This window comes from Bos grunniens, chromosome 24 (genome assembly GCF_055505025.1).
Source record: "Bos grunniens cultivar Pamir isolate PY7600 chromosome 24, Bosgru_T2T1.0, whole genome shotgun sequence".
Taxonomy (NCBI): Eukaryota; Metazoa; Chordata; class Mammalia; order Artiodactyla; family Bovidae; genus Bos; species Bos grunniens.
Genome location: NC_141188.1, coordinates 51754513 through 51769704, shown reverse-complemented (window position 1 = coordinate 51769704; position 15192 = coordinate 51754513). Strand labels below are relative to the sequence as shown.

Below are 15192 nucleotides of genomic sequence, written 5' to 3'. Positions count from 1 at the left end.
TGTAAATGCCTTCTCCCCTAAGGTTAACATGCACAAGCTGTGGGTGGCAGTGATCAGCTCTGACTTTTGCAAAAATCATTCATTATGCCCTCCAAACACACAGAGCAGCACTAGCGGAGAAGGGTAACAGTAAAAAGGAACTCATTGCAGACGGAAAATAAGGGATCAATAAATTTGTTTTTCTACTTGGACCCCTTTTCTTCCTTCTTTTGCAAATGTCTTTGAATATTTTGAGAGAATTTGCTAAACACAGATTTAATTATTTGTATCTCTTTCTTTCCATGTAATAGCACATGAATGCATACATACAAACTATAAGGAAATTTTATTGCCACCCTAGACAAGGAACTTTCTGCACAGCAAAACAGGACATAGGCTTCTTAGCAGGACAGTAGCATTGGCACGATGAACTGTATTCTTTCTGATAATGGGGACCTCGCTCTAAGGGGTCGAGAAGAGTCGGACACGACTGAATGACTTCACTTTCACTTTTCACTTTCATGCAACGGAGAAGGAAATGGCAACCCACTCCAGTGTTCTTGCCTGGAGAATCCCAGGGACGGGGGAGCCTAGTGGGCTGCCGTATGGGGTCACACAGAGTCGGACACGACTGAAGCAACTTAGCAGCAGCAACAGCAGCAATTCTTGAAAACAATGAGTCAGATCATATCCTGATTGCCCCCTGGTGGTTCCTGACTCAAATTGCAGGCAAAGGACTTCACTGGGGAGGAAAAAAAAAATGGCAAAAATAGCAATTCAGATCTCTGAAGAAAAGACAATATTATAGTTTCTTAGGGAGTCACAGGTTTCCTAAGTTTGTTAAATCTACACATATACAGAGAACAAATACTGTATCCTGTGCAGAAGAGTGAATCTAGCCAGGGCTGCTGCTTCATTCTCTTCATACTGTAGGGTCCCCTATAGGGCTACGTACACATCTGAACTTTGCAGATGGTAAATGAAGCAAGACAATTGTCAACTCAATGCTCTAAAATTAAGAGGACAAATTAGAGGACACAAGTGATCTGAAATGGTAAACAATCAAATGCTCTCTGCTGCTGCTGCTGCTGCTGCTGCTAAGTCGCTTCAGTCGTGTCCGACTCTGTGCGACCCCATAGACGGCAGCCCACCAGGCTCCCCTGTCCCTGGGATTCTCCAGGCAAGAACATTGGAGTGGGTTGCCATTTCCTTCTCCAATGCAGGAAAGTGAAAAGTGAAAGTGAAGTCGCTCAGTTGTGTCCAACTCTTAGACCCCATGGACTGCAGCCTACCAGGCTCCTCCGTCCATGGGATTTTCCAGGCAAGAGTACTGGAGTGGGGTGCCATTGCCTTCTCCGAAATGCTCTCTAAAGACTTCTAATGAAAGGAATTTGCCAAGAATCTGAAACATAATAATTGCTCAACAGATATTATCTGTTGCTGCTAGTCTTAAAAATTCCCTTTACTTGCATAAGATGTACCTGCTATTCTGATGTTTCATCAACCTTCAGTAATTCTACTGTACATGTTTTTATTGGGCCCAGCCACAAAATAATCAGAATTTCAGATTGGGAAGCAACTGTAGCAAACAAGTCCAGTGGTCCTTAACTGAGGGTGGTCCTGCCTTCTTTGGCTATTCTGACAAGGAGTCACTACAGGCCTTTAATGGGCAGAGTTGGATTTGCTAACCATCCTGATGAGCATCTCCACTGAGAGACTGCAATTCTAGTCCGAGTTCCCACTTTGGAGATAAGGGCACTGGGGCTCAAAGAACACCAGCTTAGTGCTTCTAGCACAGACAGGGTCAATAAACACTTGAGGAATTGATAAACACCATTCACTTTGAAGATTCCAAGCCAGTTAGAGACAGTGCTAGACCACCCACTGAGTCAATCTGTGGCCTGTGCAGTGAAGTCCACTTGGTCACCTAATTCGGGGGAATAAAAGAACCACCTGGGGCCCCATTCCATCCCTCCTCCAATTCCTGCTGCCCAAGTCAGGGAATAGAAACTAAACTGGAACTCCTTTCACTTTCCACCCACATACTTGGCCTGGTTCCCAAGGGCAAAGCAAACAGAGGCAATTGTATATTTTGCTTTATGAGGGGAGATGCTGAAGGCTTCTTCCCTTTCTGGCTCCCACTGGGCGGTAAACAGAGACGGGAATGAGCACCTAAACAGGGAGATGACATCACCAGCAAGCTGCAGGCAGGATTTGTTCCAGATCAGCTGCAGTGCAGATAATCTGTGGATAATTAAGAGGGACTTTATTTATTTTTAAAACTCTTTCTTCTTCCTCTCACAGGCAGAGGGGCTGTCGTGTGTGTGTGTGTTTGTGTGTGAGTGGTCTGCTCAACAAACTATTGGCAGGTACCTCTTCACCTTGGGAAGGCTCTATTCCAGCTACTGCACTGTTCTCATAGCCTCTAAACACACTCTTTTAACTCCTGCCTTGCTTCTTTGCTTGCATCTTCCCTGTTCCCGAAATGTTCTGCTTCCTGCCCACTTGTTGAAACCCTGTCCATCATTCTGAATCCAGATGAAGTCTCACTTCCTCCCTGAAGTGTCTTCAGTGACATTCCAATCTTTCCTGAACTCCTGTACATTCGTGTGTATATACTTTATTTGACATATGCCATATACTAATCTGGGCTGTTATTTAACTTTTTATACATGTCCATCTCTCAACTTGACTTTAAGCTTCAAGTCCAGGACACAAAGCAGCACTTAGAACATAATGGATTGGAGTTACTTTCGGTCCATTTGTTACATCTACAAAGCCGCAATGGCCAACTTCCCGAGACAGCCAGCCTGCCCTCCCTTCCGTGGCTGCCCCAATGCAACGTGTTCACTGCAACAGGACTCTTCACACAAGCCTCAGCTGCTCAGACAAACCAATATTTCTGAACTTAGATGCTGCCTCTCTTAGCATTTCCACACAAACCAGGCAGCCCTCGTCTGACTATTTCTCAGTTCCCATTTGAGTTTACTGTGATTCATCCCTTCTCAACCCTCCTATTTTCTAAGTTTTCCCATATCATTCCCCTATAATTTCTACCATAAACCCTTTGCCTTTCCCCACAGGTGGACTGATTATGAAACACTGATTACCTACAAAGTCTCAGATTAGTGGTTCTTTTCTGGTGTGGGCCCATCAGGCCTGGGGAGTCCCAGACCCCACACCTGGATGTGCCCTCCTGGGCAGAGGGTGGATGGCAGCTCTTGATGTGATGAAGCTTCTAGAGCAAAGCACAGCTGTTCCCAATTTGGAGGTGGTGGCTCAGAGCTGCTCTGAATCACAGGTGTGATTCGGAACTGGGGAGCTGGCATTCACCTTGAGAGGCGGAAAGGTCATGGTCCAATTGTGCTCAAATGACACTCAGGGAGAAGAATGCATGTAATCCTTCCAAGGGCAGCAAGGCTCCCATGATTCCATGGGGAACGTTGTAATAAAACACACAAATGGAAATCTCTACCCCCGAACTCCGTTCAGAGGAGCTTCTCCTCTCCACCGATTTCTCACCAACTTTCCACCAATCTCTTATTTGAGGCCAATTAATTATCCTCTCACGCATTCAGCTTTTAACATGTAGAGGCAAACCAGAGACGAGCTGGTGTGTGCCAACTGCCCCTTTCGAGGACTCCTGGGGCTCTGGTTTACAAAGTGGCTTTGGAAAGTCTAAATTTAGACTCACCTCCTCTGATCCTCCCCAACCTCACATTGGCAGCTTTCAGCAGGAACTATGGCCCCCAGCGAGGTGCTGACATTTCCCAGACACTGCTTTCTTCCCACTCCTGAGCATCTAAAATCTTACAGGAAAGCCTCCCCCAGCGGGGCTGATGTTTACCATTGAACAGGCTATCCGCTGCACAGTTCCAGGTGCTGTCATTCACATCACAGTCGAGTCTGCCTGACTCAAAGCTTGGTGATCCTCATTGCTGTAGTCTATGTGAATGAAGTGCCCTAGCAGAGACTGACAACTTTTTTTTTCTATAAAGAGTCAAGAATAAATACCTTGGGCTTTATAGCACCATCTCTGGTACAACTACTCAACCCTGTCTTTGTATCACAAGAGCAGCCACAGACAATACCTAAATGAATGTCATGGCTGCATTTCAGGAACACTTTATTTACAAAAATAGGTGGGGGGCTGGGTTTGGCCAGGGGGAAAGTTGCTGACCCCTGCTCTGGATCATGTAGGAACATCTTCTAGCTTGTTCCCAAGGAGGCACTGAAGTATGCCATAACCAGGCCCTTCCTACCCTACCTCATTGACCCTCGGAGCTGCCCTAGGCCCCAAGCCTGCCCTCCATAGGAGGTTCCCTGGGCTCCGGACTCCATCAGGCTTAGTTCAGCTCATCTATAGGTTGCATGCCCTCAGGACCCAGCTTTCCAACAAACTACCTACCAACCCTTTGATGATTCTATGGTGCTGTTGATGGGCCTCACTCCCAAACCCACATGCATTTTCATGGAAGCTCTCTGGGGAAGTGGTGAAGACAACATGATGAAGACGGGGTACCTACACACAGGGAGGGTTCACGCTGAGCCAAGGGGCTAACATTAGTTGGTTGGGTCTCACAAGAGCCCCTTGGGATTGATGTCATTCTCCAACGAAGCCCCCAAGGGAAACAACTTTCCCAAAGCCATACAAGCAGCCAGAGGCGAATCTGGGGGGTGTAAACACAAGTCTGTCTGCCGCCAAAGTCCACACTTCTCGTCCCTGAAACATATTAGCTGAGCCCAAGTAAGTGATTCCCACCAAGAACTATCTAGGCCCAGTGTGACGTCCCAGGATTAGTGAAGCACAAGTCTGGGGGAGGCACAACTTGTGGTTCTCAAAGCACAAAGCAGCCCCTTTTCAGCACGTGTTCAGCTCCAGTATGGAGATCACAGGTAATCAGCCCACTTGGTAAAAAGAAAAATGGAGAAAACATTACAATGAGATTGGGTGAAAGAAAACCAAACCAAACACAAAGCCAAACCAATAAATAAACAAAACTTCTGCTAAGTTCAAACAACCACAACCCTGCCTTCCAACCAGTACCTGACCTCTTCTCTAACTGTAAACCTCAGATGCCAGAGCCCCTGGCTGCAGGGACTGGCCATCCTAGAGGGAAGCTGAGCTGAGCATCCTCCCAGCTGGTCCCATAGCTGCCACTGGCCCCCTGCCCAGGAACCACTCCCACTTCCTCCAAAGGAACAGAGACCAAGTCTGGGTCAGCCACTGAGCGGCTGAGCCCAACTCAGGGATGACCCATGGTTGGATGGGGGCTCTACAGCAGAGCTTCTCAACATCAGCACAATTATGATTAAGTCATTCTTGGGGCATCCCTGAAGGCTCAGAGGGTAAAGAATCTGCCTGCAATGCAGGAGACTCAGGTTCAATCCCTGGGTCGGGAAGATCCCCTGGAGTAAGGGAATGGCAACCCACTCCCGTATTCTTGCCTGGCAGACCACAGTCGCAGAGTCAGACACGACTGAGCAACTAACATTTGCACTTTCATTCGTGGCCACAGGCCTGGCCTGTGCACTGTAGGATCCCTGGCCTCTACCCACTAGATACCAGTAGTGTCCCCTAGTGGTTGCAACCAAAATACCTCTAATCATTGAAAACCATCACCAGCGGAGGAGGCACAAAATCCCCGGTAGAGAACCACTGGTCCAAAGCAGCACTCTCTAGCAGAGACAGCATTGTCAGTTTCACAGTAGAGTTACTTGTTTCCCAGAGCTCAGGGGGGCTCCCAGGTGGTGCTTAGTGGTAAAGAACCTGCCTGCCAATGCAGGAGACATAAGACATGTGGGTTCAACCCCTGGGCCAGGAAGATCCCTTGGAGAAGCACATGGCAACCCACTCCAGTATTCTTGCCTGGGAAATCCCATGGACAGAGGAGCCTGGCAGGCTCACAAAGACTGAAGCAACTTAGCGCAACAACACGGTACAGTATTACCGAAAATTTAGCAACCCTAGCTCTGCCCCACTAAATGCCAACAGCACCCCTGGTTCCTGTGACAGCCTCACTGCCAAAATCCCAGAGGGTGATGACATCTCCCACACCCATCCCCACCAAGGGCCATAAGTCTAAGTCAGTCGTGCTAATTCAACTCCCATTTGACAGTGGGTGGTTTAGAGGTGTCATATGACCTAGTTTTGGACAATAGCCTTATAGCAAAGATCACTGGAGGGACTTCATTGAAAAAGTTCTTTCCTTACTCCCTGTCCTTAGATGCAGTTGTAGGATGTAGTTGTGGTGTCGGTGCCACAGCAGCTATCTTGAGACCATGTGGGGACAAAGCCAGCACACTGGAGTTGGCAGACAAGCATGGGGCCTTGCAGACGTCGCTGAGTAGCTAAGCTAAGACTGGAAATGCTTGCCTCCAGCTTTCCTGCCAAGTGAGACGGTCAAGTTCTATTTTTGTTTAAGGCATTTTTTACTGCCTTGTTTTTAACCTGAAATACCTGATAGAAAGTATATGGTTGGTCTAAGTGGGAAATAAAGAGATGTGGAACACATGGCTCCTGACCTTGAGGAGCTTATATTCCTACAGGGAGAGCAGGCCCACATAACAATTACAGAAACGGTGCAAAAATATTCGGGGGCCAGCTTCATGCTTCTCCTACAAGGGGAGTAGGAGTTAGGACCAGGCGCGTCAGTCAGAGAAGCCTCCTGGAGCAGGGGAAGGTCCCCACCTCCTGGCTTCAGGTGCTGTGGAATCCCCTCCCCTAAGTGTGTATGGACTTAGTGGCTCACTTTAAAAAAAAAAAATTATTTTTTGGCCACAACAAGGCATGTGGGATCTTTGTTCCCCAACCAGGGACTGAACCCGCATCACTCTGCAGTGTTAGCATGGAGTCTTAACCACTGGGCCAACAGGGACGCCCCCTGACTCACTTCTACGGAATATGGTGGGAGTAACGGGATATTACTTCTGAGATCGGGATACAGGAAGACTGTGGCTTCCAGCCCAAGTGGAGCCAGAGGCTGCGTCGTGAGGCGGCCCCGAGGCGGGGCCCACGTGCGATCTTACAGTGGGATCTTCTGAGGCCCACTGGCCGTCACATGAGTGAGCTGGGAAGCGGATCTTTCCCCCAGTGAGCTTGAGGGGACTGCAGCCCTTCCCGGAGGCCATGGCCCCGCTGAAGTCTCACCCAGACCTTACACCACAGGCACCAGCTAAAAGCTGGGCCCAGATTTCTGACCCAGAGAAACTGTGTGATGTCAAGTGCTGCTTAAGTTCGTTAAATGTGGGGATGTTTATTGTAGGCAATAGGTGACTAACGGAGGGGAGGGAGCTGGAGGTCTCAATTTTTGACATGGCCAAGACGGAAAAGTGGCAGACTTGGCCTGAGACCTTGCGTCTACCGGGCAGGGGTTCCTGGGTCAGAGCTGGCTTAGATCCCATCAGATTCCAGAGCCAGACAGGACCCTGGGGAGTCAGGGTTGCTGGGGAACCTTACCTTTCTTTATTCACTGACATAACCCCATGGGTGAGTCCAGTGTCTGACACACAGTAAGGATTCTATAAATAAATGCCAGTTGACATAGGGATGGCTACCTGCTTGCAGTAAGATTAGGTTATGACAAAGTATAACCCATGTGGAAAGACAACTGCCCCCGAGCCCAGATTAGAAAGCTTTTTGAATCCCTCCAGGGAGGAGTGGGTAGAGGAAGCTGGTTAGGGTTAGGGCGAGCCACAGTCCATGGGGTCACAAAGAGTCAGACATGACTGAGTGACTAACACACACACACACATACACAGGCGGTGAGCTGGGGATAAAGGCAGGGCTCAAGCAAGGATGCCACCCAGACCTCAGAAGAGAGGTGACACGTGGCCTCACCAAGGAAAGGGCTGCTGATCCCGAGGCAGTGATCACTGGGTTCTCTCTGGTTTTTAGCACTGAGCCTCTGTGCGTCTTGCAGTAGGCAGCTGCCATGGGGCGCCCAGGAATCAAGGGGAACAACTCTTCCTGGTCTTTTGACTCTTGAAGTACCACTCCCTCGACCCAGGAGGTGAACAGGCTGGGGGGCGTTCACGGGTAGAAAGGTGTCTGAGCCCGGAAGCCCTTTCTGTTTGTGGGAACCCACGTGCAGGGGCAGCTGGCTCTCCCCAGGGTCGACACCCATGATGCCGACTCAGGCTGCAGGTCCTACGCCCCAAGCCTCTCTCACCCCCAGGACCACTCCAGCCAAGGTCTTCAGATACCCCTTCACACACCAGCCAGCAGTTCAGCCACCAACCCCAGGCCCAAAGCATTGCTTGGCCTAAAATACACGTATGTCCCAAGCGGGGGGCCACTGACAGGCCTGGTCCCCAGGCCAGGCCCTAGTGAGCATCTTCCCCTGAGATGTGCAAACACCTTCACATCCCCGCGAGGCAGTGATGCCACCAGCCCTGGCTGGTTTCCCATTTACAGCTTCCTCCAGAACATGCCAGTGGGGATGCCAAGTGTAAGAAACAGGAGGGGAACCTGTTTTATCATCATCTCCTTGAGGGGGGACGGGAGGAGAGCTCCAGAGGGGCTGGAAAGATAAAAGCAGCAGAGGGGACATCAAATTCTGGAGTTATCGCCTCCCCCAGAAGCAGACTCTGGAAGCATTCAGTTCAGTCTTTCCTCTGCCTTTTCTCTTGAAAATTACGTAACCAGCCAGGGAGAACAAAGGCTTCCCAAGCCTCCCAACAATACTGAAATAGCTCGGAGAGAAATTCCAGCGACCTCATTGGAGCTCCAAAGCCCACATCGGTGCAGAGCTGGGGGCGGGCAGTCTGGGTCCTCGAGTGGTGGGGAGTGGGTGCTGGTCGCCACGGGAACAGCATGGGGCAGGAGCTGCACCTGCCCAGGCTCGAGGCTGTGAGTGTGACTTTCAGATCACAAGTGTGTGAGGCTATGTGTGTGTGCCAGCACTGAAATCCTTCTGATTTGACACAACTCCTCCATTTGACCTTTATCGACGCAAAGGAAAAACTTCTCATTTTTTTTTTCCTAAGGAAGAAAACCTGGGATCGCAGAAGATGTTGGCCTCTTTCAAAATCTAAATCAGGACAGCTCTGACTTCAGTGGCTAAATAAGGTGAGCCCTTTGGGGCTTGCTTTGTTTGGACTGTGTTCTAAAGGGCAGAGATCCCAGCCAGGGTCTCAGCCTCTCCAAAGCAGAGCCTGGCTCTTTCATTTCTCCCACACTCACACCAGCACCCACTGCACGGTGCCCACGGGCCACTGTGCCTTCCTGAATTCCGGGACTACTCTCTCTGAGCCCAGATTTCATGAGCCATCGTGGTCCCTGGAGGAGTTCAGTGTGCAGTTCTGATTGTTCCTGCCAAACGCTGGAGCCCATACAGGGAGCCACTTCCTCCCTCCCTGTAGGGTCAGCGGATGGCAAGGATGCTGAAAGATCCCTGGTTTGTAGCTAAAGGATACAGCGTTATCTTGCCTTTAGATCAGAAATGGCAACTTGCGTCACGTGTACTACTATCAACCCACTTTTGCACCCACAGCAGATGCTGATAACCAGTGATCACCCCTCTTTCCTGACGAGCCAGGAAGATGAGAACCCTTCTCCATCAGCATTCTGAGAGGCCCTGTCGACGGCCCACTGCTGGTGCTCAGGGCAGAGCCTCTCTGCGTGGACGGGCAGGCTCTCTCTGAGCTCCTGCCCCCACTGGGATCAACCCCCACCGTGTTCCCCAGGCACGCAGTCTGACTTGCTGGTGTTTATTGAGGGCCTACTATGTGCTGGGCACCATCACACACGGTCAACAATGTTTGAGGCTCCATGGCACATGGCGGGGAAGGAATAATTATTCTCAATGTGAATAAACACGGCACCAGTGATTTGTGCAGGGCAGGCACCTGTCCCCTCCCCTCCCTTCCGTGTCGAGAGAAGTGAACTGACTTGCTCAAGATCACACACTAGATGAGGTTGACCCCACTTCCTGATCCAGGCTTGGTTGCAACCCTAGTGCATTCTGTCATCTCCTATGGGGGCTCCTGCCATGAAGCTCCCACCGCCATCCCTCTCACATTTGAGGACTCACTTTTGTTTCTTTAGTCTCCCCACTTCCTTGGAGGAGAGGCCTTGCTCCTTTAGATCACCTTGGAAACTGGCATCACTTCTAACGGTCTCAACCTCTGCCTCATAGCTTCCTCGAGCCCACTCACCGGCCATCCACTGAATACGTCATCTTCTCTCCTGCCTCTAGGCCTCCATGCATGCCATTTCCTCTCTTCCTCTGGCTAATTCTTACTTCTCCTCTGGGTCTAAGCTTAAATGCCTCTTCGTCCAGGAAGCCTTCCCTGATGCTTTGTTCCCTCTCCAGACTAGCTTATCTGTCAGGCTGTGTTCTCCCCTCTCATACTACTTTCTCCCTTTTAGTCTGAGCTTTAATCTCTTGTCTTCAGTGTTTGATTGGAAGCCTGGAGAGGCAGTGGCCCGTGTGCATCACTCTGGCCCCGATGCCTAATTCTTAACTTACTTAATAATAAATAATATTTGGGCAGAACAATCTGCCTGCAATGCAGGAGATCCTGGTTTGATTCCTGGGTCAGGAAGATCCCCCAGAGAAGGGATAGGCTACCCACTCCAGTATTCTTGGGTTTCTCTGGGGTTCAGATGGTCAAGAATCCTCCTGCAATGCAGGAGCACCTGGGTTTGATCCCTGGGTTCGGAAGATCCCCTGGAAGAGGGCATGGCAACCTTCTCCAGTATTCCTGCCTGGAGAATTCCCATGGACAGAGGAACCTGGCAGGCTACAGTTCATGGGGTCGCAAAGAGTTGGACACGACAGCAACTAAGCACCACACAGGGCAGAACAAATGGATTCTGAGAAGCCCTATGGTCCCCAGTATCATTTACAAATTCATATTTGTGATACTCACTTCTTTCCTCCTCATGAGAGATGCCACCCAGATGCAAGAATTTCACAAGTTTTTTCCATGATTCGAATCCTGTGTGCAGTACAGTCCCTTTAATAAACTTCACTGAGTTCTTGACTTCCTTTCACGGGTCTGCTTCCCACCCAGGCACCTGGCCCACTGTCCTGTGGACATGCCACAGGCTACCCCCTACTATTCCCACAGAGGCTAATCATTTCCAGGGGTTGCGCTCAAAGGTACAAAGAAATCATTCGTAGAGCAGAAAGAGTGTTCTCTCTCCTGGTGATTGCATCCCCCTTTCCCAAGTGACAGAAGAGCTGGTATCCTGACAGCTCAGATGACAGCAGCAACCGCTGGCCCACATGGCACTGTCACAGCTGAGGAGGAGAGCTGTGGGCTGGGAGCCGGGAGGCCTGGGTTCAAGTCTTCTCACTGCCTGGGTGCTCTCCAGGAAATGGGAAAAACCAAACTTCCCCACCTCCAGATCACAAGAAACAAACCTCAGGTATTTATAAGCTACTCAGTCTATGGTACTTTGTTGTAGGAGCCCAAACAGACTAAGACAGTTCAGTTTAGTCGCTCAGTCATGTTCAGTTCTTTGCGACCCCATGGACTGCAGCACACCAAGGCCTCCCTGTCCTTAAGCATCTGCCAGAGCTTGCTCAAACTCATGTCCATTGAATTGGTGATGCCATCCCACCAACTCATCTTCTGTCATCCCCTTCTCTTCCTGCCTTCAATCTTTCCCAGCATCAGGGTCATTTTCAATGAGTTGGCTCTTTGCATCAGGTGGCCAAATAATTGGAGCTTCAGCTTCAGCATCAGTTCTTCCAATGAATATTCAGGACTGATTTCCTATAGGATTGACTGGTTGGATCTCCTTGCAGTCCAAGGGACTCTCAAGAATCTTCTCCAGCACCACAGTTCAAAAGCATGAATTCTTCGGTGCTCAGCTTTCCTTATAGTCCAACTCTCACATCCATACATGACACTGGAAAAACCATAGCTTTGACTAGATGGACCTTTTGTCAGCAAAGTGATGTCTCTGCTTCTTAATACCAGGGGGCTAACCTGGCCCATCACGGTGAGGCCACCTGCTCTCAGTGACCTCCAAGTGTCCATCGCCCTCTCCTCAACTCTCCCTGTGAATACCTCCTTCACTGAAAGGTTATGAGACTCCAAGACTCAGAATCTCATGCCACAGAGATCACATTGTAGGAACGTGACCCACTGGAAGGGAAACGTGCTGATGGGTGCTTGCTTTTTCATTTTCCTCATCGCTCTAGCAGAAGACATACCAGCAAGTGTCACTGGCCTCTTAGAAACAATGAGGCCCTGCAAGCCTGTGAGAGATTCTATATACAAATAGCCCTCTTATGTTTGATGGTCAAGGTCATTAAAACCTACTGGACAACGAAGCAGGAGGGAAGGAAGTGATCAGCCTTTTGATTATGAGAACTCCCTGGAGAAGAACGGTTCCACTGCCTGGGAAGGGAGTGGAGGAAGACTGGGGAAAAAAGCGATGGAAGCAAGAGAGCAAGAGGAAGCAGGGAGATGGGCAGGGGACCACCCGCCATGCCCTCACAACTGCCCCTCTCCCACCCTGGGGTTCTTAAGATAAACGAGGCAAAGAACAAGAGCCCAGATGGTGATACTGGGTTTTCCAGCTGGCACATGTGTTCTTAGCTGGTTTCAATTTCATTTGGAGAAAGGTGTCCATCCTGGGTGTCAGAACACTGCCAGTTCAGCTCACACTAATTGCCCTCAGCCTTGCCAGGTGGCTTAGCCAGCAAAGAATCTGCCTGTAGAGCGGGAGCCCTGGGTTCGATCCTTAGGTCGGGAAGATGCCCTGGAGGAGGAAATGACAACCCACTCCAGTATTCTTGCCTGGGGAATCCCATGGACAGAGGAGCCTGGTGGGTTACAGGGTTACAGTTCATGGGGTCACAAAAGAGCAACTGACACTTTCACTTTGCCAGATGAGGAGACTGGGACCCAGAAAAAGGAAATGAGTCTTCAGGTCTCTCAGAGAGGCGGGAACCAGGCTTTGTAGGGTGCCCCAGGCTGCCAGTTTGGGGTGCAGGCACCTCCAGTGGTTTCTTGGGCCCCAGGACCACCATGCAAATGGCCAGGACAGCCTCCATCAAAGAGGAACGGCGTCCTGACCAGGCTGCCAGAGAGCAGCACGCGGCCAGGCCTGGCAGGCTGGGAAGGAGCAGCCCCACCTCCGCAAATCATTAAGTAATTATTCAGCAACGGGAAAAGCGTCGCATATGGACCGCGTGGCAGCAGCTGTCAGCCTTCCAGACTGGAATCCTCTCCCCTCACCGACAGCAGCGCTGGGAGCCAGGCTGGGCTGGGGGAGGAAGCAGGAGGAGGGGATGGTGACTTGGTCCCTGTCCCCACCGAGGATGCGCAGGGCTGGTGCCCAGCACGGTGCCGCAGGGACCCTGGAGGGACAGAGCCAGTATCCGTGGCGTCGGGAAGGCTCCAAGTCCATTTTGGACTGGGGAGAGCTAAGCTCTCATAGGCCAGGAGCAAGAGCCCCCTCTGTCTGTTCACATGAAACCAAGACCATGAAGGAAACGCAGGGATGTGCGTGGTCTTAAGCCTCAAGGTACCAGTGAGACAGTGGGCATTCAGAATCCTGAATAGAGGCAAGGTGGGGGCCCAAGCTGGCCCAGCTCCTCCGAGCAGGGCTGAAGAGGAGGAACAAGGTGGAAGAGGAGACCTGGGAGGAGAAGTGAGGAGAGAGAGAAGGAGGGGTAAGGGAAGAAAGAGGGACCCCCGCCCCACCTTACCCCCAGGCGCCACTTCTGCCTCCTAATTGAGTCGCTGGGCGGTTGCAAGCACTTGGCACCCAGACAGTCCTTGATGCCCAGGAGCCTTAGACAGATCGTTAAAAGTCCTCACTGCAGAAAGTGCTGGAACCTCGAGAAGGTCAGCAGCATGACCAACACAATATCGACATAATCGCGCTGCAGCCACCAATTCCACGCCTCTCACAGGTACAGGGAGTCCTGGGCAGGGACTGGATTTTTTTTTAACCTGCTGGGCATCGTTAGCTGGAAACTTGGATCAGGCTGGCAGCTGGGCCAAGGAGGCGTGAGTGCCTGGGCAGAGCAGGGACGCAGGGAAGCGTTCCTTCACCCCACCCTTTCTCTACAGGCTCCAGATGCACCAACCTCAGGATTTAATGATTCTGAGCACGAGCACAAACCAGGCTCTGTGTCCCTGTCATGCTGGAGTTTTCCAGTGCAGGGAACAAGAGAAAAGGCAAGGGTGTGGGCAGGGAGCTGCCTGGGGAAGCGCCCAGCCACTCCGAGGCTTAAAGGCAGATCCAGTCTCCAAGCCACATCTTGGGAGGAAGGCTACTGGGTAGATGTTGCCCTCAATACCTATCAATGCTTTGAGGCCAGAGCAAACTGGGGCTCAAAGGGGTAGGTGAGGCAGTTGACTGGTGTGCATCATAGACAGAGCCGCCTTCCAGAACAGCTTCAGGAAGGGGTGGGCTGGAAGGAGCTGTCCTCTCCAGCACTGGTCACCTCTCACTTGGAGTAAGCAGAGAGAGATGACCATCATCCCCCAGAGTCTGTGGTCCAGGAAGTCCTATGGATACCAAAATCTAAGGGAGCTCAAGTGCCTTATATAGAATAGCACAGTATCCACAAATTACCTGCACACATCCTCCCGTATACTTCAAATCTGGAGACTATGTATAATCCCTAATACGATAAGGGCTTCCCAGGTGGCGCTAGTGGTAAAGAACTTGCCTGCCAATGCTCGGAGATATAAGAGACGCAGGTTTGATCCCTGGGTTGGGAAGATTCCCTGGAGGAGGGGATTCTTGCCTGGAGAATCCCATGGACAGAGGAGCCTGGCAGGCTATTGTCCATAGGGTTGCACAGACTCAGACATGCCTGAGCGACTTAGCACTAATACAGTAAAAATTGCTACATTACTAGGTGCTGGAGCATGACAAATTCAAGTTTTGCTTTTTGAAAATTTCTGGAAATTTTTTTCAAGCAGTTTTGACCTGCAGCTGTTTCAATCTGCAGATGCGGAACCTACAGATACAGAGGACTGACGCCCCTACTCACTGAGGGTGGTGGGAGCAACCCCTACCATCAGTGAGAACCTTCTAGGTGGGAAGAAGTTTGCTGTTAGAGTAAGACTTTATATTACCAATGACAAAACCATTTTCTTTTTTCGAGCAACAGTATGACTTGTTTTTGGTTTAGAATCTGTTTTAACCACCCAAACTGCAAATTAGGATCCCAAGTGTGGGTGGCTAGAGAGTCTTGGGAAGTAGCGCCTGTGCCCACGAGGCAGGGCCCCAGG

General features: G+C 50.5%; 1 protein-coding gene across 6 annotated transcripts in view; it reads right to left on the bottom strand.

Annotated features, from left to right (window-relative positions):
• Positions 1-15192, bottom strand: part of MAPK4 (mitogen-activated protein kinase 4) — a 173117-nt gene that overhangs the window by 63221 nt on the left and 94704 nt on the right. The gene's annotated exons all lie outside the window — the stretch shown is intronic.